General features: G+C 36.7%; 1 long non-coding RNA gene and 1 pseudogene across 1 annotated transcript; one reads left to right on the top strand and one right to left on the bottom strand.

The window, feature by feature from the left end:
- The first annotated feature begins 731 nt into the window (after nucleotides 1–731).
- On the top strand, nucleotides 732–5746 carry LOC120111290. Its single transcript, XR_005512429.1, has 4 exons — nucleotides 732–1342; nucleotides 2360–2507; nucleotides 5060–5257; nucleotides 5404–5746. It is a non-coding gene; the product is annotated as an uncharacterized LOC120111290 (long non-coding RNA).
- A 134-nt stretch (nucleotides 5747–5880) lies between these two features.
- LOC120111289 lies at nucleotides 5881–27392 on the bottom strand (annotated as a pseudogene).
- Between the last annotated feature and the right edge of the window lie 295 nt (nucleotides 27393–27687).

Here is a 27687-nt window from a genome sequence, read left to right as displayed (position 1 = left end):
TGAGGTTTCACATATTTACAAAGAAGCGGACAAAGCTAGTAGATTACTTAACCTTGCAAATTAGATAAGCAATTTCCTGTCAATCCATTTGTCAAAAAGCGGCGGCACACAGCAAATGGAGCTCATACCCAACAATGGGGAGAAACGAAGGCTCCGCGCCAAACAGCATCGCAAACCATTTCAAAAAGAAGATGAGAGAACGGAGAATGGGTAATATGTTTCGATACCCACGAATCCACAAAATCTGGATAGATTTTCAAGATCATGGAGACCCAAGAACGACTCTCAAACTGGATCCCAAACTGAAACCCAAATCTTGAGCCGTGTAAGCACAAAAAAAAAAAAAAAAAAAAAAAAAGGAATCCAACTTTCTATTTGTATTTTGTAGTAGTCCTTAATCATAAAATTTGAATCTGCTTGTTAAAAGCTGTAGTATCTAGTTATTAAGGATTACATGTAAGTATACCGAGAGGTTATTGAGAGAGTATGATGCCTTCTAGATCGTACATATATATCGTCAGAAGATGAACTGAGCTGCAGATTGGATTGGTTTTTTTGCTTCTTACCACTTCGGTATCTGTTCTTCAGTTTTGGTGTGTATTTTTTTTTTTTTTTAAAGACTCGTGCGGTGCTCACACAAAATTAGTGTGAGCCGCCGATGTAAAAGAAAAAAGGGAAAAAAAGAAGAAGAAAAGAAGGGACCCTCCACCCCTTGGAACCATTATAAGCGGAGGAAATTTCAAGAGACCACCCTTCCTTTTTTGGGCTGGGGCTCCTTCTTGCTTCATCCATTCTCGATCATCTGGCCGGCGATCTTTTTGAGCGATTGATCAAAGCCTCTGCTCTCTCTCACTCCTCCCTTCCTCCCTCCGCAGCCCATCCTTTCTATATATTTTGGGTTATTGGCCGCGATGGAGAAGAAGAAAGGGCTCGCGCTGGTCTTCTTGGTGGTCTTAATTGGTGTTCTTGCCTCGGTTCGCTGGCAAGTGGGTATCGCTTCTTCTTCTAGTTTCGTCTTCATATATTTTCATTGGGCTTTCTTGATTTCGATCTCGAATCTTTCTTTTGTTTCACTGGGGCTGGTCGGTGGGTTCTTCTCCATTGCATTGTCTGCTCTCTTGAGGCGGTTGTGGTTTTTGATTGCCAATGGTTTGGTTCTTCTGTGTTCATCTCCTTCTGATTTCTTTCTGGGATTTTTCGAGGTTCTTGTCATTTGGTTCGGTTCTCTTCAGCGATCTCCGGGCGCCTGGTGATGAAATTCGAGAGTGGGTACACTGTTGAGAAGTGTTCGATGGGAGCAAGCCTGGAATCGAGCCGTTCTACGTTAAGGTGTCTCTGAGCGGTGAGCTTCTGGTTCTTGATTCTGTGAACAGCAACATTTACAGGATATCTCCGCTACCATTGCCCTGATGTGGGTGGGCTTTTTTTCCGATCTTCTGTTAGGTTTGCAAATTTGTTCCCTTGTTGCAACTACGTTGGTTTCTGATGGTGAACATTCCATAATTTCCGGAAAGTCTGTCATTTTAACTTTTTAATATAACTGGACTTTAGAAGGAACTTTCAGTTTTGTGTTGTTAGTCTGGTTATTCACAAGAATCCATTGAAGCCACAGATTATTATGTCGATCAATCCTATTATCCTATATGAGTTTTACTACTTTTATTTAAACTTCTGAATGAACCCATCATGAATAAGCTGGGATTTTCTTTCTTGTTGGTTTGCTTTTGAAGTACTGTTGTTTGGATTTAATTTTTATGATTGTTGATAAAAATCCAAGGTGTATTTGTATAGAGTCCATAATCTTCTTCATTGCTTTTTGAGAATAGTTACTGCTCATCTTCTGTTTTCAATACCAAGGTCCCAGTTTACTTAGAAGTTTATTCTGAAACATCCGGGCTTGCCCGGTTTCATGGTTTTGATGCAACTTATTGTTTTCAGTTTGTTCACCCTTTCCTGAAGATTGTGATATCCTTATGCTAGCTGAGAAATCCATATGGCTTTATCTAACAAAGTATAACCTTATTCAAGGCCTTCGTATTGAACTGTCTTAACAGTTGATTTGGATAGGATATCACGACTTTTATAATGTATAGGCAACCAACTAAGATGGTACCAGTCCTTGTCTAGATCAGTTATATCATCTTCATGAATGCCTTATTTTGCTGCATTATATTTTTAATACATAGTTTCTAGTAAGTTTATTCCAAATGAGTCATTTTGATTTCTAAATTCTTGTCTGCCTAGATCCTCTCAAAAAAAAAAAAAAAATGTTTCTGGACTATTTTAAATCTTTTCGCTTTCTATTTGAAGTATCTATATTGACCATAAACATCTTCTCCAAACTTTGGGGAAAAAACAGACAGCAGACCAAAGCTTGTTACCGGTTCAGCAGAAGGTACAGGGGTCATGTTGATGGGAAACCACGAGAAGCAAGGATGAACCATCCAAAGGGATTTACAGTGGCTCACAAGGGTACCCCAAAGGGCTTTCAGGAAAATCAGAGACAGGTAAACCAAAAGGGCTTTCTTATACCTTAATCATGGGATGGTTATTTTCCTGACAAAGCCTGGATTTATGGATGCCAAGCACCTAGTATATCAAAATGTAATGTTTATGTTTTTTGATTAATATTTTTTTACATAATCTCAAGTAAGGGCAGATCATTTGCACCTGGTTAGCCACTTTATATCTTTGAAATTGCACAATTTAATGGTACCTTGAAGCTATAATTTACATAATCTGCTTCATGCCATGCATGTTTGTTGGCAATTATACTGATGTTCTGAAAGAAGGATTTCCAAATGGGAGTCATTTTAAATATTTAGTACGGACTGAGCTTGTTAGCTCACTTATTGATCTTTGAATTTTTTCAGTCCTGTGTTTAAATGCCAAATGGAAATCTTTTGCACCATAACTGAGAGAATCATTGGTGTTTTTAATGTTCCTCGCTTGCTAACCTTTTTTGAGAAAAGGGAGGTGTGGACCACCCAATTTTCATTATGTTCCATAGTGGGCCTTGTTTTAAAGGGAAGGGGCTTGGATGATGATGTTCTCTTGATTGGTTCAGTGATAAGCAATTCCTATAAAAGTATTTTTTAAGCAAACACCATTGTACTATCTAAAAGTATTTTTAGAGGCCTAGAAAATGCTTTCTGGCTCCCCAAAAGCTTACTTTTGTTATGCCCATTAGATGCAAAAGGTCTTGTGGTGGTTTTTTGCTATATAAAGTCTATAGTGCTTTTTATTGGCAAAAAAAAGTCATTTTGTGCCATACATTTATAAATAATTTATATATTATAAAGTCAATTTGAATGCTAAATTTCTTTAGAAAAAAAAATGAATTATGGTGATTTCCACATTGTTATGCATATGTGCAATACATGTGGAAGAAAAATCCAATCTTGCCTATCTTCACTCTTACTTTTTTTGAGAAAATCTTAGCTCTCAAATTTGGAAATTTTCACTATATTTTCTATATTGTTTAAACTATCCTAATTCATGAAGACAAACATGAGAATAAGATGCCTTCAATTGACACACATCTTAAATCAATGTCGAAATTATCACTGCCAGTGTAGTACATAGGTCTCCTTTCATGTCAAGTGGTGTGTCACCATACACTATTTCACCCAACTAGCCATTATACATTGCATAAGTCAGGTATGTTTACTTCCATGGAATATCCACACAAGTCATAAGGCGTCTTTAAAAATAAAAAGTTGTAGATGCTTCCATATGTGGTACTAAATAGACCTGAGCAAAACCGGCTTGGCTCAGCCCAACCTAGCCTGATTTTGTTGAGCCCGGGCTTACCATTTTTTAAGCCAACCAAGCCATGTGATTAAATATATTTTATTTATATATTTTATTATGAGGGTGGGTCTTGGTGCAATGGTAAGATTGCTCCACTGTGACCTAGATGTTGCAGGTTCAAAAGACAAAAACAACCTTTGCATGCTCCTTAGACCCCATTATAGCAAGAGCCTCATGCAATAGTGCACCTTTTTTTATGTAACTTATTATATATTCATATTATTTTAATTTGAAAAATATAAAAAAATGGAGACCAAGCATTTTCATCAATGGCTTAAACAACTCAGTGGATATGGACATGGATTAAACAAATTTCAGCCACTGCATTGTCTCTATAGTCTATGTATGTAATACTCTTTCTTTTTTGAGATGCTCTGATTTTAATCATTAATCCTCCTGTATGCATGTATTCTTTATTTTTTTCTTGTTTTGCATGCTCTAATTTCTATTGTTACGTTTTAATCATTAATCCTCCTTTGCACTTTTATTTCTTTTTTGACTTCATGTTTAGCTTGTAGAATATGTTGTCAAGTTTTCGAAAGAAAAAGGAATTAAATCAAAGGCCCAATTCAATTTATTGAGATAAACCAAGAATATCTGGTCAAGTTGAACTCTTTGTTACTGTGACTTCTTTGATCGGCATAACCAGACATCTAATTTTCAGATGTCCAATTCTTCTCTGGTAACTGCAGCCTCTGGCTTCCACATTTTGGTCATTTAAGGGCCTGTTTGGTATTGTTTTGTTTTTTTTCTTTTGTTTGCAGAAACCCAAGAAGAAAAATGAACTGGACTGATGATGAAATCTTTACGATTTATTTTTTCAGAAAAGAGTAAAAAATATAAACAAGGAATAACAGAAGTTTTGTGCAAAGGTATCTTCAACAATGGTGTGGAATAGCAGAAGTTTTGTGCAAATGTATCTTCAATAATGGTGTTTTAGTAATTTGTAGAAACAGAAAAAACAAAATAACAACAATGTCAAGCAGGCCCTAAGCCTTTTCTTGCTTTGTTTTTTCCCAATAGGCAAATGGCATTGCTGAATGGTGTTCATTTTTTAAGAACTATTTCTACAGAATAATTGCCTAGTAGGCTCTGTTTGAACTAGCTTTTTCTAGTGATAATTGACCATGTTCATAGGGCTCCAACATATGACTGGAAAATAACAGTTAAAAAAACACTTGAAGCATGAAATAATAAGACAAAAAATAAAGGCAATTTCGGTTTGAAATCGTCAGTCTTTTTGTAGGTGTTACAACAATAGGAGGTGGAATAGAGGAGAGAGGAGGGGGGGTGGGGTTGGGGGGTGCATGTAGAGGGGCCAAGTGAAGATGCGAAGTTTTCTAATTGTTTTTAGATGGTTTACATCAGTAGTAGCTGCTCTCTTGGTTGTAGACGGGAAACCAGGCAATCCGGGAGATCCAGAATTTTGATGATTGTGTATACGGTATGGAACTGTTCTTCCTCTAGGTAGAGAATACCATTATTCATACCTTGCACTCTCTACTTCTTATCTGACGAGAATGACTTGATGCATAGGCTTCTGAGTGTTCTTTCATAAGATCACTTGACAAGTCTGAGTTTACATTGCAGGAACTGCAGTGCATTTTGCTGCTGGTTTCTCAGGCTGCATGCTCGCATCACTGCGGCTACAAGTGGGACAGACGGCCAAAGGATAAAAGTAGATGCATTTCAGAATCCCTGTTATGGTCGAAAGTCATATGAAGCATGTTCTCTTAATGAATTTGAAGCTCATCTAGAGTTGCCTTTTGGAAGAATATATATATATATATATATATATATATATATATATATATGTAGAACCGAGAGAGCGACAGTAGTTATTTTTTCAGACCGAGTGGTTCGGTCATATTCTAGTGCTTGTACCTCTACAACCCCTTAAAAATAAAGGTTTAAAAAGAGAAGAAATTACATCTGAATGTATCATCAACTCAATTAAAAAAAAAAAAAAAAACTGAAACAAAAAATTGCTACAACTCAACAATTGAGTGGTTCCTTGCATGGCATGGCATGGCAACAGAACCTAGATCTCATAGACATCTTGTAATCTCCAGTAGAAAAAATAGATATCTATATATTTCTATAAGGAATGTAATATTCTACTAGGTTGGTGTACACTCTTGTTTTGCTCTACTGCGGCCTGAATCAGCTAACCAAAATGAGAAAAGCAGATGGATATGCGCCCCCAACAAGAATACATAGAATATTAACTGCCGATCAAACCATAAGCTGCCTAGCATATATACACCAATGAATTGCTTTGTGGAGGTGGAGGTGGAGGTGGCAACCTATTTCGCGTCCGACGGCTGCCAGAATTTGGACCTGAACTAACATCACCATTCGGTGCAGGGTCAGTGTACCGATGGCTGTGGCCTTTGATGCTGCTAGATCTGTCAAATGAGTGGTCTACGGGTCCATTTGCTGCAGCGTCAAATGCTGATCTCCAATCATCAGTCGAAGAAATATTGGCAGTTGGGCTGCTTTCTGCTAAGTATTAAAATCAAAATACAAATCAGACTCCAGTCTCGATTAGGCACTCCAACCAAAATTGATCGACTTTACGATGCTTTTTAGAACAATGCAACATGCATATATTTTCACGGGCGAGATACAAGTCACACCATAATCCAGAAAAAAAGATGCTAGCATAGCAACAAAAGCCTATATATGCCATGTGCATACCTCCACAATGTGCAGTCCATGCTAAATAAACTGATGGAGCTGCACAGGATGGAGGCAAAGTTTGGTATACAACTAGCTCACAAGTTACGAACACAAACATAAAGCTTGCCCCATTATGCAGGAACATGGAGTACAATAAGATTGGTCTTATGAAATTCCATTATAGTTTATGAAAGTGAACCTTTTATGATTAAGAACACCATGGAATATTGGACAGTAATTATTTATATTTAATGAGAACAATATCATCTGTGTCAGAAAGCAGGGATATTAAATGTTCAAAAAGAAAAAAGAATAAGAGAACTAGAGAAATTTAATAATCTGGTCTGATATTAGGAGCTACAAAATGTTAAGCAAAACACATCGTGAACTATGCATTGACCTACCCCCAAGACAATGTCAAAGTCAATAAACTGCATTTAAATTGTTCTGATTACATGTACTTCTCAGAACCAGCACAAACTACCTGTATCGCAAGATTCATTCATGCCCTGATGTTCTACAGAGTCGAGGATCTAGAAATTTATCAAACCAGAATACCTAGATAAGAAAATTACTCTTTAATTTAAGAAAAGATGTCAGTTCTCAATCATTCTTACGAAATAACAATAGTATTACATATGCAGATGTTACTGTTACAACTGTCTTACAACTGACAATAGAATAATGGTTAGAGTCTGATACTTGCCAGTGAATATAAAAAGAATATCAAGCAAAAACAAAATATCATAAGAGTAATTTACTGTCCAAATGCCAGGTGTTAGCTTGGATTCATAACAAACAATTTCTGCTCTTCCAAAGTTGGATTCACTTGGATAGATTTTTCCTTTTTAGGGTTTACAGTATTTTTAATATCAAGAGATGGTTTGCATTTATGATAGCATAAGATGTGAATAGAAGTGTTTTTGTTGGATCTTTAAAAGAGAAGGCTGAAAAGTTATGCAAGTTTTTTAGACAAACTTCTATCTGAAGTTCTTAGAAGGAGTCATCTAATGCCAATATTAGGTCAAACCATATTGCAAATTGGCTGCCAATTCACAATTCACCACAAATTTATTGAAATAGGAACTGTGTAAAACCAATGATGTACGCGCGATACTCCTTTGATACCAAAACTAATTTTGTCTTCGTGAGATCTAATGGCCTAGTTTTGTATTATGGCAAACAATCAAATGCATATCCAAGCATCAGGTATCATTGCTCTTTTTCCAAGAAAAAGCTTGCAGTCCAGATAAGAATGACGAGTCTATAGATCGCATCAATGTAAGTGTTAGTAGAAGTTACAAAATTCTTGCCTGCACCATTGCCATTAGTGGACCAGCTAGCGGCAGCTGCTCGATTATCATGGATGCTTAGCTGACGAGTAAGTTTAGAAAGAAGAAAAGACTGTCTTTGGAACCTTTCTCGTCTACGGTGGACATTTTGATCCTCTTGGAGCAATTCTTCAATCTTCGCTGTGCTTTGAGCACTAGACACAAGCAAACAAAAACAAGGTTTTGATTGCAATTTACAAAAATTAATAAAACTCGCATCATAAGGATTTAAAGGCATAAATTGGACACAAACAATGCAATCATGACATAAATTTTATTGTGAGAGAAACAGCATGAAAGTGTCACCTTCACATCATGGTATCAATTTTTTCACCTTGAACAAAATAATAGCTCAAATTATATTATCTTCAGATTTTTACCATAGACTCAGTAAAGCATCACATCAGCCATAATGGTTCTCTTTGCAAAGAAATGTATGAATCAAGTAATTTATACCATTTGGCTAGGATGAAGAAGGTACAACCTGAAAGGTCCATAACTTATGTGAACTAGCATCTATAATAGCTTCCTTACATCAAGATCACATGTAATCAATGATTCAACTGTTTAGAACCTAATATTTGAAATAAAAGAAACATACAAACAAAAAATAAAACACTCCCCGTAGATTGTTTAGCAGATAATATCCTGAATGATATAATGGTAACTGAGTTCTTCAAAAACAGCTGCTATTTGAGGCTTCAAGGCCATGGCAAAAAACAGTGTTACTGAAATAACCAGAAATCTTTAGTAGATGATTACCATATTTAAAACTAAGAAGGTTAAGGCAAATAATGCTGTGCTTTCTTTACCATTAAATACGATATGGTTACTATGGCAGTAAAGATCCACATACCAGAATTTAAAACAAAGAAATACAAGTATGCTTTTGGTTGTGGATTTATTTCAATGGCCAGGCAAGAGTTCTGATAATATCAAAAAATGGATGACAAAACATGAATGTAAATCATGATAAAATTTTGGTTCTGGAACTCAAGCAAGAGCATCATCAAAGGTTTCATGAAAGTTAGAAATGGCATAAAAATGAGACAGCATATAGAATACAGAGCAAGGATTAAAGTACCAGCACCAGTACCTGTACCGATACAATGTGGTACTATTACAGAGATATGGGATGCCTCATTTGCAGGCACAGAAAAAATGAGGATACTAGAAATGTCGACACATTACTGATACAGGGTCTGTACCCATACTGGTACCTTACTAGTACACTCTGGAAAGAATGGTACAGACCAGTACATATCGATATTTACATCCTAATTATAGGGTGCTTGGCATGAAATCTTCTGTCTGTAACTTCATCCTGCCTCACCAACAGCGAACTACTGAACTCAGGGAAGGTTTGAGAGGAAGCTAGTCCATCTATATAGGTACATACATAAGTACCTATATAAACAATGCAAAATTGCAAAGTAATAAATGTATTTAAACACAAGTTATACCCATGCCTCCACACGCACACCCAGGATATACATGTGCAAGCATGCAGACAGACCTGGTGATCATCAGACACCAAAGCAATTAGCAGGACTGACCTATGAAAAGTTGCATTTGGTTTTGGTAGTTGAAACAACAGAAATCATTGAATGCTTCAAGGATGCAATAACTAAACTGTGTTTTCGTGAATTTCCATGTCTACACATGTATCCATAGATATGTTCAAGTATAGTTATGAAACACCCAGGGGGGGGAATGAAGTGATTACACACACTACCAAATTCAAAGATTTGCAAAATGAATATCGAACACTCTATAAGGTTTAAAACATGGTATGCTGAACCAACCCGTACCAGCCGGTTCAGCCCGTACCGGACCAGTCCAGACTAAATACAAGGGTTCTACAGACTAAATGTGTTTCTTTTTTAATTTATAGGTATTTATAGATCACATTCAATGGCATAAATTCCCACTTTACAACCACCCATCTTTGAAATTGGTAGCTTCTAAACTTCTGTTCACTTTTCCCACCCTGAGTACATTATATCTATACCCTTATATTTACTATTCTGAAAAAAAAATAAAAGGCATGCGACCAACCTTACAGAACTATATAGCTGATTCAGCATGTCTTCCTTTGCTTTTTCCACTTGACAAAGCACAACTGCCTGCGAAGTCAGAATAGAACTCAGAAGATTCACAATATGCCAAATAGGTCAATAAGGCCCAGAAAAAGAAAAAGATATAATTTAGACTTACTTTTGGAACATTTGCAGCAAGACTGTTTAAAACAGCTTCCACATAACCACGAACTTCTTGAGACATCCATCTAAGTTCTTCTTCTGGATCAGCAGGCCTTCTAGACATTTTCTCCTGGAAGATAATCTAGTTAGTTAGAGCACTAAGTGGAAAATAATCTAGTTAGTTAGAGTACTAAAATTTGGCAAAGACCTAATGTGATGTGCAAAAGCACAATGAAATATTGATAAGGTTCGAGCATATCTTTGGTGTCTGATCAGCACCAACGGAATATGTTACAGCATGCAACGGGAGTAAGTTCCAATCTTTTGTTCAAGATGATAACATGCACGAGGTTAGGACTTACTAGAGAGCCATCTGAAAGGCTTTGTCTCATGGAGGGACTAGCTTCAGAATCTAGCATGCCCTTGGGCAGCATTCCCTTCGAAGGTTGAATGATATTCCGTATCTTGTTTACCCACTCAACTTTGTCAGCCAAGCTCTCAGCCTTTAACATGACAGCACTATGTGCTGCAAGCTCAACATTTTTTTTCAATTAAATGTGGAACCAGATTATAAAGGAGAGAGACAAGCAACTTTGCAGTAAGCATGCATGCAGAAGTTACCTTTTAAAACAGTCTTGTATGGAACCTTGCTAGTTATCTTGAACACAAGGCTGGCACGTTTACCAGAATCTGGTCCGTTTGCTTTTTTGGAGCCTTTGGAACTTTTAGGAGGAGGTTCTTCCTCATCTGAGACCTCTTCAATATTGCAATCCTGCAGAACTAAAATGCTAATAAAGAAAGGAATTGGAGGACTGGAAGTCGTGGAATAGGAACAACAGAAAATTGCATGATTAGCCTCTGAAGCTAATGTGACATGATTCCTGTTAATCAAGAATGAGAGAGCATATGTAAATGTATAAGCAACAATCTTGTCAGCAAAATGGGAAACCGATATACAAATTGTATACTACTGTACAACTTTATTATGTTTCATAGGCAACTGACTTCCTTGCAAAAGACCACTGAATCACACGCATATGCATTTAATCTTCTTAATCCTCCGAAAGATAATAAATAAAGGCTAAGTTGATAATAGAAAGAATAGCGCGAAAGAAAAGAATTGCGCTAGGTTTGAAACTTGGTTTCAGTTCGAATTGCAGTTGAGCCAAGATCGTTTCAATTACAGCAGTTCTGGTTAAAACATCAAAATTCTGGATATAAAACAATAACAAAACCAAGAAATTAAAATAACAAACATACAAAAAAAAGGCAAAAGGATTATTGCATATATAATTGAAGTGCATTGTGCTGTTTATAATCTTTAAAACATATCAATAAACAACATATGGTTCGGCAGTCTGAAATTTTTTAAAAAATGTTGAAATCAATTAACAGAATAAAAATTCAAAAATTAAAGAAAAAATAAAAATTAAAAACAGCCATTCAACTGTTAAAAGTGATTAAACACCATTACAAATTTATATATACTAGTTAGAGAAATTTTTATACACCAAATATATGCATTCATGTCAAAGTAAAAGTTGATCCCTTATGCTATTCATATGAATTTAAATGCCAGTTTGGAATTTCTGTAATTTTTCAAACTCCACAAAATGTAAGCAAATGCTAACAGCCTTAGTCTGCACCAGTATGTTATAAAACCTACTCAAACACACTTAGTTTGAGTCTAATTTTGTGCAGATGCTTCCTAGGGTATCGATCTATTGGATATGAGCAAACTCAGTCTTTAAAAAAAAATAAAAAATAACTTCACAATAAGGCTCTTAACCTTTATACAAGCCATTGAGGGCGGGCCTTGGTGCAACAGTAAGGTCACACTATTATGATCTAGGTGTCACGGGTTTGACAAATGGAAACAACCTCTCTGCAAATGAGGATAAGACTTGCACATCTGACCTTATACAGACCCGCAGTAGCAAAAGCCTTGAGCATTCAAATGCCCTTTTTTTGCCTTGATGCAAGCCATTATCAGTCAAACTAGTTGATTACAACTAAAACAGCCACAACAGGTTAAAATCAAACTGAAACTGGTTAGTTTAGGCAAAACTTGGGCAATACAAATTCAGTCTAACATTTCAGTATCAACTGAAATTTCAATTTCTTGGGACTGCAGATTCTTCTCATGCAAAAATGGTACAGTTGATCCCCAATAAGTATAGAAATAAGAGACAAATGAGTGGAATGACAGAAAACAGAAACCTCATCAACCAACCTACATAAGGAAGAACTGAGCCTCCATGCCCACCAAAAGAATCAAGTCCCAACTTAAATACCACCAACTGCATTCAAATATAGTAAGTACATTTTGGATTCCCGCTTCAACTCCCAGTTTATCACTTTAAGCTACAACAACCGTATTTTTGAATTTCAACTCAAAAATTGTTGGATACACAAAACCTAAGATGCAAACTCATGCTTGAAATTCTAGTAGTAGCCAGGCTAGCACAAGCCCATAAGATGCAGACAAGCAATATGTTGGATACACAAAACACACAACAAAGATAGTCCAAAACTACCTCCCATCCTTGTAAGAACAACAAAACACATACTTGCAACACCAAAATAGTAAGGCGAAAGAGGAAAAAAAATATTAGTAAATATACTTATCGTAGCAAACTAACTCACCAAATGAATTCAAACTGGACATTTTTTATAATCAAAACTTGTCAAAATAACATGGAATGGAGTTGGTAAAGTCATTGGGGGTCGGCACCCATGACCTTGGTTCGAGTGCCACTCTCACCTGATTTATGCTATAGCTTTCCTCCTATCCCGGCTCTCAAAAATAATATGGAATGCTAAAAATGCATTTTCATGACTAAATTACTTGGAAATGGAGCAAAAGCAGAAAAAAGTCACTATGCAAACTTAATTACATTTTTAAAATTTTGGATATTGGTCACAATTTCAATCTCCTTAACATATTCCCAAGTTCCAACAAGTACCAAAGAATAGCAAACCTTGCTGTGAAATCAAACCTGTACCACCCTTTCCAGTTAATTTATTTGAAATGCATATCCAAAGAAATTAAAAGGAAAGCAAGTAATACCTCCAAAGTGATGACACCACGAAGATGTCTTTCCCCTTGTTTCTTAGTGTAACCAAGCTGAAAAATTAAGTCATTGTCAGAAATTGGTTCTACCTTCCAACAAAAGACATACTTGATATATCAAAAAAAGAAAAAAAAAATAGAAAGATCATACTACAAACTTTTCCACTTTTTTCACTGAGAACAAACCACCGCCTGCTCCAGCCATTTGTTTTTGCACTTTTCTTCGATAGATACCCTTGTAGATAGATGAAAGGCATAATATTCGGACTTAAACAAAGCCAATATAAACTTCATAACGAATAAGAAAGAAAGCTAGCTCAAGATATAACAACATTTGGGGCATATGTGGGAAAATGTAATTGAGTGTGGTTGAGTGGTTGTGAAAGTAACTAATATAAGTAAAGAAGAGAGCCCATTGGGAAAACAGATAGTCATTTATCCATCATGCCCTCCCTGAGTGTTCTAAAAGGCTATGCAGCTGGTCAGAGGACTGCATAAAGCTTAGGCAGGTGCCTAGGTATATTACCTTACAAAATTAATTAATGTGGCATATAAGATACTGCTAAAAGCACATGATAAGAAAAAGAAGTGCATCCAACTGTTGGTGAATGAACCTGCTGTTATTTCTCCAGAAGGACCAGCAATCTGCAAGGCGGATCCCTCTTTTGCATCTTTCTCTGGTTGATTGGATTTCTCTTTCATCGCTTTCAAGCTACCACCTGTTGGTTGGGATCCAGGTTCAGGGCTTGTTGCCTAGTTGATACAATAGAAATATGCCATAAGAAAAGAAGCAGAAGAACTCTGTTAATGCCATATAACCATCCAAACACAACACGAACTGTTCCAAAATCATGCAAGCCTTCTTTTACCCAGATGAATTTATATTGCATTACAAAAAGAGGCAAAACTAACTCTGTTCAACATAGCCTGCTCTGTCTCATGCGCTTTCTTCGATGATCGATTCTTCAGTTCCTCCTCACGGCGCTGTCTATCCATTCTGGCATATATATATATATATATATATATATATATATATATATATATATATATATATATATATATATATATATATATATATATATTTGTCAGAGAGCTGCATAAATATAACTGATTAACAGTATTTTGAAAATCTTTCATGAGGTTGACCAACCTCTGGCCTAAGTTTACAGCATATTTGAATTCATTGCATCAAGAATAGCAACCAAGCCTTTTCCCAGTGACTACGGACTGTCTATGGCACACAACTCTAAGATGAGAAAACTCCCATATATACGTATACATATACATCTATATATATATATATATATATATATATATATATAGAGAGAGAGAGAGAGAGAGAGAGCGAAGGTGAAGAGAATGTCAATAATGCCTGTTAATTGTGCCAATCCTGGCTTATGCCGGTGGGCGATTTGTGGAAGTAGCTCCATGAGAACAATCTTGTAGTTCTTGAAGTTCCTACCTAAGACCATCATGGAAAGGAAGTTCTCTCTCTCTCTCTCTCTCTCTCCCCCTCTACCCTCAAACATTGCCAAACAAATGAGAATTGAAATATTTTAATTAAGGAAAAAAAGTAAATCAATAAAAGAAAATCTGAACTTGATTTTATTTTATACCAGGAAGGCATTCTATGATATTAGAATTAATATATTATCAGGGTCAATGTGCAAAGCAAACAAAAACTTAAAATGTCCTAGCCTACATAGAAAAAGGAACTCAGCAGCACGCCAGTCCAAACAGCAAGGAAAAAGTGAAAGCAGAAACCAACGTTTTTACATACAAGACTACTAATTTAATATGCACCTAGTGCTCAACAATGCAGATGCAAAAAGATCAACGCCTCCTCATAAGAATTTTCTTTTTAATGGTCAAGTACCATCTCCAGTTCTCCACATTAATACAGTTCACTTCATCTACTTTCTTCGCTCATTATGGTAACTAGAAACTTCACCATAGAACACCATGAAGCTCATGAATTAGTATATGCCAAAATATTAATTGTTAAATTGTATAATTATATAAAGAGCCAGCAAGAAGATTCATTGACAGCTAACTTTGGAAGTATCAAATACAACTTCAATACTAGAACATATTCAGTTACCATGCAAAGAAACAATATAGAAAACCACAAATGAGACAAATAATGACTAATAATATAAGATGGAATTATCATAACTTTTTTCTGCTCCCTGTATTTGCTTATTGTATTAGCCAAAGTTAATATTTTGAAAATATTTAGACAGCATTTCCATACCAACTTAACCATACATTATGTAATAACTTAGTCAAGAGTATCATAAACTACCTGAGATCGCCTGTTAAACCTATCAAGTCTGCTCAATGTGCATCAATATGCATTAAGCCCATCAGATATGCATGAAATGAATTACTGGAAACTTATTTATCGATTACTACAAATGAGTGAATAGGATTAAATTGTTTAAAAAATGCTCAAACCTTTTACAAGTCAGAGTGAGTGATAATCAGCTACAAATTCAAAAGAAGATGCATTTTCATGGCAATTTTTAAAAAGAAAAGTTAAAAGAATATATGTGTTTATGTACATAATATGTAGGTAGGTACATATATATGGACTATGGCGAAATAATATCCTCACCAAGTTCTCAGAAAGGCAGGTAGGAATCTGGTTCAAAGGTCTCTTAAACCCAGGGGCAAAAGAGGCATTTAATGTAATCATATGACTTTACATATACATGTTACCATTTGTGATGCCAGGTAAGATTGAAATGATCATGTGAATTTAAAGTGAGTCATGCCATTGTCCTTGAGATAGACTGAGTTTAAGGAGTCATTAGGGATGCAAATGGGTCAGGTCGGGTATTGAGTGACCCCGACCCGACCCGGTTTCTTGTTTGGGTCCTAATTTTGGACCCAAAACCAACCCAACTGAAGATCGGGTCAAATCGGGTCGGGTCCACATATACAAGTTTTGACCCAACGGATTATTCGGGTTGGGTCGGGCTAGGCCTGTGTATAACCCGGACCTGACCCAAAAAATTTGGGTTCGGGTCGGGTCTAGTCCAAGTCGGGTCCGGGTCCAAGTTATAACAGAAAATTTTACAGAGAATTTTGCAATGTATTTTATTTTTTCTATAGTTCTCATTGGAGTTTATCTCACTAGAAGTCTTACTGGCCAAGCACACAAACTTTTCCCCAACCAATAATTTTTCCATTAAAATAGAGATAGATTGATTGAGAGAGAGAGAGAGAGAATGATCTCCCCCAGCCAAAGTCATAAAGCAAAGCTCCCAAACCCTCTCTACATCTTAATATTAACTCGCGAACTCCCATCATGCCTCCTTGGAGTTGCGAAGAAGAGAAGAGAATTCAGTCGATACACTCCACACTCAACTACCAATCAAACCTAATCTTTTTCAGCTCTTTTTGGATTGCATTCACCATTGCATCCACTTCCAAGAACTTGAGGTTTAACCCAAACTTCATATTCTCGCTGCTTTTTGAATGCCAGCAGTGTGAAAGCCATCTCCATCCCAAAATCCCGAGTCCAATGAAGAGAGGAGAAGATGGGATGGAGAGGCGCAAACAAAGAAAGAGGATGAAAGGGAAAGCAATAAAACCCTAACTACGTCATTCCAAGTGCACAAACCCGAACCTCTTTTTCTTTCTTTTTCCCCTCCCGACTCCATGGAAGATGGGTGTGCAGAACACTAGAACAATCAGCAAGGCTCTACGGTTTTGCACGAGCATGAAGGGGGAGATCAACCAAGGAAGAATGGGTTTTCTTTAGGGTTCTTCCTCCTCAGCCCTCAACGGAGAAATGGAGAACCGGGACTGGGGAGTCTAGAGCAAATGGGATGATGGATGGGCTTATGGTGATTTACGGATGGGGCGATGGATCCCTTTTGAAAGAGAGTGAATGGGCTTATGGCGCTAGCTAACCTAGGCTTCAAGTAGTGAATGGGTTATGGGTTGGGTTATGGGCCTGAGGACTCCTCACGGAAAACCGACTGTCGAAGCAATTTCTCTTGCAGGCTGCGGCTACGTCTGGTGAGCCGCAGGTCAAAATGGGTAATCCGGATTTGGGTTGGGTCGGATCGGATCGTTGAGTAAACGATCCAAAATTGACCCAAAAAAATGGGTCGGGTCGAGTCCAGGTCGGGTCGAGATTAGGTTGACCCAAATCCGACCCGAACAAACAGAACGAGTCCAATTTTAGAACCCCACACGGATCCATGGGCCCTCTAAAACGAGTCGGGTCTAACCAGGTCGGGTTGGGTCACGGGTCAACCCGACCCATTTGCAGCCTAGGAGTCATGGAATGTTCAAGCTTCTACATGCTGAATCCCTACTAGTTGAAATGCGTAAAAACTAATAAATATTTGCAAAGAAGGCCGACTTTATCTTTTTCTTTTGCAAATTTGAATCACTTTTTCTTTAGCACGAATGACCTGATCCTGAAACTTTTCATAATCTTTTGCCCTCGGTCCTACAGATGCACTCCAACCTGTGAATGTGCATTACATGCTGAACAAATATGTAGGTACAATTTCATTTAAACATATGGCTGGAAAGTATTTGCTGGAGCAAAGACCAAAAGCATCCAAAAATTCTGAAACTAGGCTATTCCTAGAAGAGATGAAGTCATTTCTTAAAAAGGTGGAGGTGGCACTAATTTTGGACAAATTGAGAGGACGGCTTAGATGGTTTGGACAAGTACAATAAAGGCTGGGGGATGCACCGGCACAAAAGAGCGATTTAATACATGTAGAAGGAATGAAGAGAGGTAGAGGTAGAGGTAGACAGAAAATTACATAGAATGAAATAGTAAAGATTTGATATCTTGGCATTCTTTTTCAGAAAGTAGGGTCCTAAAGCGGCCAGAATGGATGAAAATGATTCATGTAGCTGACCCCCAGTAGTTTGGGATTTGGCTTAGTTGACTTGAGCTGAGGGCCTTGAGGTTCTTCCCACAAAAAGAAAAGGTGGTGACAATCTGCAAAAAGGAAAATAAAGTGCCCCAATTGGGCAAAATCAAGAATGAAAAACCTAATTTCTAATTTAAACATCAAAATGTTTGGTTTCAAATCAACTAAAATATATACTTTTTTTATATAAACAAATTTCAGCCCAGCAGAAACAACAATAACTTAAACGGGTTACTCAAGGAAATAAGGAATGGAAACTCCAAAGACTTTGACGTCCCCAGTCTACGTTCTCCCAAACCATTAGCAATGCAGCTAAATTGTCCAGACATGAAAAGGCACAATATAATTAACATTATATATTTAATATGCAATATCTTCTAGCTAATGATAGCTTTGGGCTTACCAAAAAATAACTTCAATGCAGGTTTCTGCAAACTTACAATGCCCTGCACTTTGGACTGAATCTTTGAAAAAAATATAAATATAAAATAATCCACAAAAGCATTAAAGAAAGAGGGGACTTCCATTAATACTTAAGAGGTTACACTGATGATTAACAACTTAGGAACATTTTTTAACTCAAAAATAAAATAAAAAGAACCATAAGCAGTTGAGTTTCGAAGGAATAGTCAGCACTTTGCTACATAGGTGGTAGCGCAGCAGTTATCAAGAAACAGTGCAGGAGGGGAAGAACATAACCAGCAAATGCACCATAACATAATTGGAGGAGAAAAGACAGCCAAATGTTATGAACACAACCAGGACGATTGCTTGGGGAAGATCAAAAATATCTACTAATTTATTCATGAATATACAATTTACTAGCCTACTATGACCAAACAATAGTGTCATCAGGACATGAAGACAAACCTCCGTTGCACTAGACGGATGAAATGTTGAGGAGGAACAAAAGCACGCTCCATGTCAACTAACGCAGACCATCCTTTTAGCTTCATTTCTAAAACCTTCTAGCGCAGCAGTTGCAATTGCAATAACCTTGCCAAAAAATAAAACACTGCAATTGCTGAAATTCTATAGAAAACTATCATGGTAACAGCTTATGTACTAGTCAGAATGAAAAGAATGGGGAAAAAATCAAGTGTTACTTAGTAAATAGAGTTTTTTGCATGAATACCCTCCTAAATATCGAATTTTGCATGAATACCCTTTCAAAAGTGATATTTGCACGTATACCCTTATAAAACACTTGTTTTGCTATTTTGTCCTTTTTTATTCTTATTTTTGTATATGTACCCATGCTATCTAACGCCGTTAAAAAAATTAACAGTTTCAAATTAAAATGACTAAAATATCCTTAATGGGTAAAGGTGCAAAAAAAAATTTATAAGACGATCACGATGGGAGACAAAAAAGTAATTTCAAAATTTTATTTTATTTTTAATTAAAATAAATATGGTTTTTATTAACGGTGTTAGAAAAACCGTTATATTAGGGGCATGTGTGTCAAAACAGTGTTTTATGAGGTTTTAAGAGGCTATTCACGCAAATTTGAATATTTAGAAGGGTATTTATGTAAAAAACCATATTAAATAAGATCAATATCGGCAGAAAAACTACCTCGCGCCTGTATGATAGGTATCTGCCAAGTCCAGGGGTAGCATTTGCAGCAGCAGAAACTATATCAATCAAAACACAGTGAACCTGATTTCACATTTAAAATATAAGTAAAAACTAAAGGTATGCACCCCAAATTTACATATGCACACACACATACATACAAAATGACTGAACGTGCTAAGATCATTTAAAGAATGGATGTCAATTTTAGATGATAGATCGTATGTCCTTGACCAGTATTTGCTCTCACGCATATCAGAATGTAAAAATCTATATAGGTTGCTGAAAAGAAATACAAATATTTAAAAATCATGTCAAGCTCCCATTTAAAAAGTTGAAGCTAGTTCTTAAAGAGAGTTTGAGAAAGATATTAATGCAAGCAACTATAAGCAAATATTTGATCCCTAATAAGCCCTGTCGGTACTCAGTAATGAGAAACATGCTGATGAACACTGTAAAGTACAAATGAACAAAATCACAGCAAAGCAGAACTCTAAGCAAGGACCAGTTAATACTTTGAAAGATAGTGTAGATATATTCCAGCATCAACATCCAAGATGTAGCAGAAGTTGCATGGAGATTATATAGAATGCAAAGAATGCACAATGGCTTGTGTATACCATGCAATGAAGAGATTCAACATGTAGATATAGATTTTTGAATTAAGCAAACATGAGTCCATACAATTATTTTAAATACCTCATCCACACAAAGGCATGATGGTTCTTTTGCAAGTTCTAGAACTCCTTTTATCAAAGATCTCAAACCTTTCTCAGGAGAAACTAAATATGGCTGATAACCATCAGCTTCCAGCACAATCTAGAACGCAGAATCAGATAAAGAAGAGCAATTAGAAGTTACAGATAAGAGTAATAAAAGCTGAGCAATAAATAAATATATATAACCTACCCTTTTGACATTATTGATGTCAAAATGTCTATCTAGTGGAAGCTGCTTTATTCTGTTAGGAAAGCTTCCCTCAAAACTCGCAACTACTTTCCAACCTGCACCCTGCAAATGAAATTCATGATCTGAGAGTATCTAACAAAGAGCAGAGATCAATCAATGACAGAATCTAGAGAACTAAGAGGCATTTGAGAATATGATATCAAGTAGTGTTGATGATCCTCTAGATGCCTTAAGTATTGTCAAAAAAACTGCCACAAGACATTGAAGGAAAAAAAATGACGAAGCAAATTGCAGCATAAGATCAAGAATCAGAAAAAGAAAAGGAAAAGATAGCATGTGATTGAGTAAATTTGAGCCATGTGGTTGTACAATGTATTGCAGTATTTGGAGTGTCAACTGTGTTGATTATAACACTCATTGTTTGTTCATCAGTGTCCAAACATGATGCTCAGTTACAACTTACAAGTTTCATACTTCTTTCTCGGCTGTTTGGTAACTTCTAACCCTGTGTTGATTATTCATTAGCAGATGGAGTTGCTTGTCACAATAACCTCTGAATTAAATTTTTATGATTTTTTTTAAAAAATTTGTAAAAATAATTGTACTTGCATCAGTGACTTCCATATGAAACTTTTTACCTTTAATTTCTTCCAACTTATTGCTAATTTTCTAGTTTTAATCTAATTAAGAATTTACCTAGATGTCCAACTGAGCAACCAACTTCTCTGAAGCTATGAGATCCCTCGGCCTACAAGAATAATATTTATATGCACTTGAGCAGAACCAGTAACAAATTGGCTTAGAATATCTTCCACATCAAATGAACTAATCTAATATATAAACTTTAGAGAAAGTAGGATTATTATAGACAATAATATATTATGGGAGAAGCCTTGTTATTAATGCCCATCATTTACTTATGATGCTCAGACGTTCAGCGAGTATCTCCAGTTCATGATGCCTGCAAATTAAAGCATGGTTGGAACATGAAAGCACCCTTATCCTTATATCAAATGGATATGTGGTATACTGAGATATTCATAAGTTCTTTGAATAAAAACAAAACAAAATGCTCAAGATAAAACCACAAACATTATAAGGAACTACTGACCTCACCGGTGGCAATGTGCATAAGAAACTTATCTTCAAATTCTCGGCAAAGCTCCAGAGCAATAGCCCTAGTACCTTCTGGACTGTGTACCATTTGTTCACCGAGCCTTGCCAACTCATCTTGCACTATCTGAGACTTACCCTGTAACCTGCAAATATTTATTTGGACAATGAATGATATTCAAATTTAACCTGAACTTCTATCAACTTTAGCAATCTAAAGCCAGAAAAAACATCTATGAGCAGAGATTATCAACTTCAGCCTGTGACATTCTGGACAAGTATACTGTCTCTAAGAGCTTGCAAATCAATTACACCCATTAATGTAAATTAGCAGAGATTGAACCAATCTCTCACATCAAGTAATTGAAATTATAGCTGAAAACCTGGAATGCAATTTTCTACTTTGAAATCATGTCGCTTGAGGAGTGTTAGATATTGCAAGAATGCAATGCATCCACCAAGAAGGGGAAATAGTGTCATGGGCTACCATGCACTTAAAAGAAGCATAATAACCCCTCAAATATCAAAACACTCACATAGCAAAAGTGCATTTGATGAAATCTTAACATGGCCAGCAATTGCGACCATGTTAACACTTCATTTTAGGGAAAGAAAGTAATGCAGAGGTCTTTTAGAGATGTTGGGCCCATTGAACAACCTTTTTCTTATGGTGAATCTGGTATGCCTTTTAAAGTGAGAAACTCATAATCCAATGGAGAATAAAAATGAATGGAGAGAAAAACGCATTGAGAATTTAATATGTTTAGCATAGTGTTTCTCCAAACACATGATATTCTTATCAAACATTTGCAATTTTTTAATCTGTATACGGCAACAGCAATAGCATATAACTAATAGTGCAGCTAAAAGCATGTGAAACTTATAGAAAGATTTACCCAGAGAGAAGGTTTGGAAGTCGAAGCTTCATCCGTTTGCGAATCTGCTTGGCAAGGGTATCCACCAATGCTACTCTACCAAGCTTGCTTTGGGGAGCTCCCACAAGTATAGATTTAAGACTTTCACTCTCAGCTCTCCAAGCAGTTTCAAGCGAATTTTCAGATCCCACAGATCCAGCTTGTGCTGAAGCAATCAAAACAGACTGCCCAATCAGCGCAACCCATGGAATATCAGAAGTTCTTGGTGGCCCCTGATCTAAAAGAAGAGCTTGAACAGCTGCAAGGCTTCTCTGATCCCCAGCTGCTTGATCAATTTTACTAACAACTCCAATAGTTCTTGTCCCTACAACAAATAGGAACACAGCAGCAACAACAATAACAACAACAGAATCAGTTGATGACAACAAACAAATATATCAATGGACAAGCTTCACACAAATATTATTCTTACAATTACTGCTAAAACTTTGGAGATTGGGCAATTGGCTATAGAATGGTACTAACCTTCTGCATCAAATTCTTTAGCTAGTCTAAGAACTCGAGAGGAAGAAATTTCTGCTGCTTGGACAGCCGGTACAGTAACTAGCAATATTGCATCATTATGTGCAGCATAGTCCCTGACCTAAAACAAGAAATGTTACCACCACAGCCCCCGATACAGACAAGTAAGGAATTAGTGCTGCCAGATAGCATCTTAACTGAATTTACAAAATTATTATAAACCAGAACAAAAGTTCAGCAAGGATATCAGGTAAATTCAAAACCACTAAATAACCATTATTTTGCCTATATTCAGATCAATTTCTATTGTGCCAGTTACTCTTACCCAGAGCATATCACCCATTTTATCAAGAATCTAGCAGCAGTCGGTAGAAAGGTAGCTGATTATCCCATAACATCTATGAATATTAGAATTGAAGGAAAGTGTTCACTAGCTACTCACCACAGACTCATCCATAGCCCGCTGGTCTAAACCAGGTAGGTCAATCAATTTCAGAGGAGGAGCCGGTAAGAAGAAAAGCATTTTAGCTCAGAGTAAATGTAAGTGACTAAAACAAAACAACAGATGGACATCGAAGTATGCCACAGCAGAAGTGTCACTAAAGAAAGCAAAATCTTCAAACAACCACCCAAAAACAAGTAATTCAGTACAAAGACTGCAAATTAGTTTAAGCTTTATAATCTTAGCCAATCAAAAATCATGCACTTGAATCTTTCAATACACCTTTTGATGATAAGACCACCAGCACAAAGAGCTTGATTAATGTCAAAGTGCACAAGAAACAACCAACTTAAAAAGATAAGTTTGAAGAATCACATGTTCCCAAATTATAATTTAATAGTTGATTCCATCTAAACTCCCAAGTTGCATCCTAATTACCAACGATTTACTCAAATTATATTCTGAAAGTGGCCATTTGGTATTCACCTCTTTTTAGTCTCATCAGTCAATATCATATTATATTAACACACCAAGAGGCCTCTTAAATATCTAAAGTTAGTACTTTTAGAGCTAGAGTAGAAATTTAAGAGCATGAAGATGGGTGATGATGATTGAAGTTTAAGTAGTGTTATCTCTGGTACAATCCACTGTATGGTTTCTCTCAAAAAAAAGTCTACTGCAGGGAATCGAGTAGAATACATTATTATATAGAATAATAATAGGTAGTGACACTCCTATAAAACATGTGGATACAATGCATAACTAGATAATGTTCTAAACCAAGGCCATGTTAGGCTACCCCAAGCATTCTGAAACATAAAATCACTAGTTGAATTCCAGGTGCATCAAATGTTTCACAGGTAGTTTATTCTCCCGTTAAAAAATTACAAAGAGAGATTTATGAGGATTATCAAGTGAAATTACTAGCAAGTATGGCAAAACAACATTCTTTTGTAATTACATATACTAGAAACTAAAGGTAAAGGGGAGATGCCCAAGGATGAATAAGGATAGAGGGAAAATGAAGCATGAAAAGGTGGAGATAGGATGGTTAATTGCACTATAAGAATTTCTAAAGAAATCCATAAAAAAATTAAAGGGAAGCAATCTTAATGTGGAAAAATAAATTGTAAAAAAAAAAGACAACATGGCAATTGGGTGCTGAATCTAACAATGAATGAAGCAAAAAATGTCAAGTTTCAAGGATTGGAACATAACAATTGGTTTAAAAGCCTTTGAATATTAAAAAAATGATTGGGCAAAGGCTGGTAAGTATGCAGCTTGTCATCATCTCTACAATAGATGTACCTATAAGATTTTGAATTAAAACCACAGTCACTCTATTGTAGTTCCAAAAGACTTCCTAGAAGCAGCCTAGAGAAGTGAACTTAAAGAAATCAATTGAAAATCATCATGTCACCAACAATTTATCTTCAAGTTTTTAACTTAATTGCTAATATTTCTAATAGGAGGACCATATCATATGACTCTTAAGCAATCCAAGCAGCAATATCTACCAATGAGCATGATGGTTGGCCAGCGAACCCAATCCAACACCCTTTGTGATAGACCCATTGGCCCAACATTACTGTCATTTTTTGTAAATAATCAAGCTGACAAAGCTCCATAAACTGTTGACTTGTTATCGTTAAAGCAAGTCTGGTTCAGATTAACACCAACTACAAAAGCTTCTATATCTTGTTTCTGTATTTTACCTTTCTTTTTATATGAAATCCTTATATCACTTTTAAGCTGAGTTTAGAAAATAAGCAAGTATCTCAATGCAATATGACTAAGCAAGAGATAATGTCACAAACAGAGGTAAGGTAGGAAAGACAATATTAAGCTAGTACGGAAATTGACAATTTCCTTGTCATATGAAGGTGAGATTTATAATCTTTGCTCTGCACTCAAAAAAATTAGAATATAAGCAGTTGATCATAAAATATGCATGAGACTATCAATAGTTATAGACTTCTTGCCATGGTAAATTAGGGATGCCAAATTTGAGAAGCATTACAATATTATCATTGCATTTATTTTTATATAAACAGTTTATAAAATTCTATACATGATCGATCAATTTCCATCTCTCTCTTGCTTCACTTATCACATAACCTCCATATCTTCCTCAAAACTCCAAGGAAAAAATATCATAGATTCCCCTAAAAATTAATTTTGAGTATTAAAGGAGCACAGAATAGCGACTGGGCCAGTAGAGTGTAAAGTTGTACCTGGGAAAGAAAAAATAAAAATTAACAAACCTGTACTCGTCCGAAGCTTTAAGTATATCTCATCTGAACAGTTCATTAGCGAGCTATGAACTCCTGTGCCCTTGCTTAGCCTATCCTCAAGAGAATGTCTAAGAGCACCTACAGCAGAAACAAGAAAGTATGACGGTTATCATGAACGAAATGCAGGAAGCACACAGTAGAGGCTCATCAAGTCATCACAAAACCATGGTTAGCGAAAAAGACAGTACATGAAAACATCTAATTAGCTGATAGTACTAAAATAATAAGGGAAACCGCAAGTAACACATAAATAAAAGCATTCACCAGGGCTATAAGAAATCTCACTTGCAGAAACTTGCTGAGATTTGTTGTCTATCTGCAAGATGATCGATTTACTGCTCAATGACCCATCTCTTTGCAAGTCAATGCTGATGGGCGCTCGAGTGGCACCGTTTTCTCCCGTTGGCTTTAACAAAGATGACAACCACCCATCGACACAGGCCGGACTCATATGTGAGGATCAAAATAAGGAAACAATATAAAAAGAGTCGAAACCTAATTTCCAAGAAACCGTACCAGAACAGGGTGCCCGATCAAACTGTTCAAGACCGCCGATTTTCCAGCACCCTGGGAACAGCTTAGAGTGACGAGAATCAAGATTTGCAAAAAGACTAGACTTAATTCGGACGAAGAGAAGAAGGACCGAATCCAACACGAAAACACTCCATGTTTTCTTGAAAATAGAACGGATAGGGTTTCAACAAGGGGAAAGATAATCGTAACCACGGAGTTAATAGATAAAGAAGGGGGCGATTAGGGTCAGAAGCGGGCTTACGACATTGCCAAGGGCGACGACGTTGAGGAAGGTGGAGGTCCTCCTGGAGGAGAGCTCGTCAGGGTCCTCGTCGGCGAGGAGGGCCGCCGTCTGGATCATGGACTCCGACAGCTGGACCAACTCCTCCATTGCCTCCATGATTCCCGAAGACGTGCGAAGATCTAGATCTTAGGGTACACCGATCCGATCCGAGCGCCAACCAAATGCCTCCAAGAAACGGCCCCGGAAGGAGTCCGATCGGAGAGCAAGGATCCGGTTCTGGAACTTCGACGAGATCGCCGGCCGGAGGACCTGAAGCGCTCCGAGAAGGAGTGACGGAGAGAGAACAAGAGAGATCGATGAAATCTATAGGGGGTCGGATCGCCGATGCGCACCGAACCAAGGGAGTCTTCTCGACGGCAGCGGTGGGCGATGGTTGAAACGGAGGGAGGAGAGCATGGGGAGAAGGGACGAAGGAGGAGACAAAGGGTTGATGAAAGGCACGAACGCATATCCCCACTAATAAGACGGGCGGCTATTTTAACTTTAACAAAAACCAAGAGAAAAGGAAAAAAAAGACTGGGAGCTGGTCGGAGGCCGGTCGTTCACGGGGTTTCAAATTTTTTTTGGTGCGGTGGCGCGGTGGAGGTTGCAAGAAGAATCTGACAGGGTACTTATGCAACCGTTGTACCCTCCCCAAAACTACGATGAGCTAATGCCGCATTTCGCATCTTTATCAATTAAAAAAATATAAATAATTTTTAAAAATTTCTGATAATAGAAAATATATCTGATTTTTTTTTTTCGGGCATCGTCGGTGAGGCTGAGGAGCCGACGAGGTAGGATAGGGGTAATAGGGTTGAAGGTGAGACCGGATAGAAGGGAGGTCGGAAAGGGAAAGATGAAAATTTATTTTAAAAAAATGGAAAACAAAAGTTTTTCACTTTAATTTTCTTAAAAAATTAATGAAAGTGGAATAAAAATAGAAAATCAAACATATTTTTTTTGGTTCGGATTTCATATTTTTGTTTTAAAAAAATAAAATTAAAAATAACAAATATGATCTAAGATTTCTTTTTAAAATTTTTAGTTCAAAATTTTAAACATCTAAACTTACAGTTGATCACTAACTCGCATCTACCCGGCCTGAGACTGCACCTAGTGCCAAGCAACCAAATGTGTTGTCTTACGCC

This window comes from Phoenix dactylifera, chromosome 7 (genome assembly GCF_009389715.1).
Source record: "Phoenix dactylifera cultivar Barhee BC4 chromosome 7, palm_55x_up_171113_PBpolish2nd_filt_p, whole genome shotgun sequence".
NCBI lineage: Eukaryota > Viridiplantae > Streptophyta > Magnoliopsida > Arecales > Arecaceae > Phoenix > Phoenix dactylifera.
Note: the sequence above shows the minus strand (reverse complement) of the source record. Positions and strands in the feature narration are given on the sequence as shown.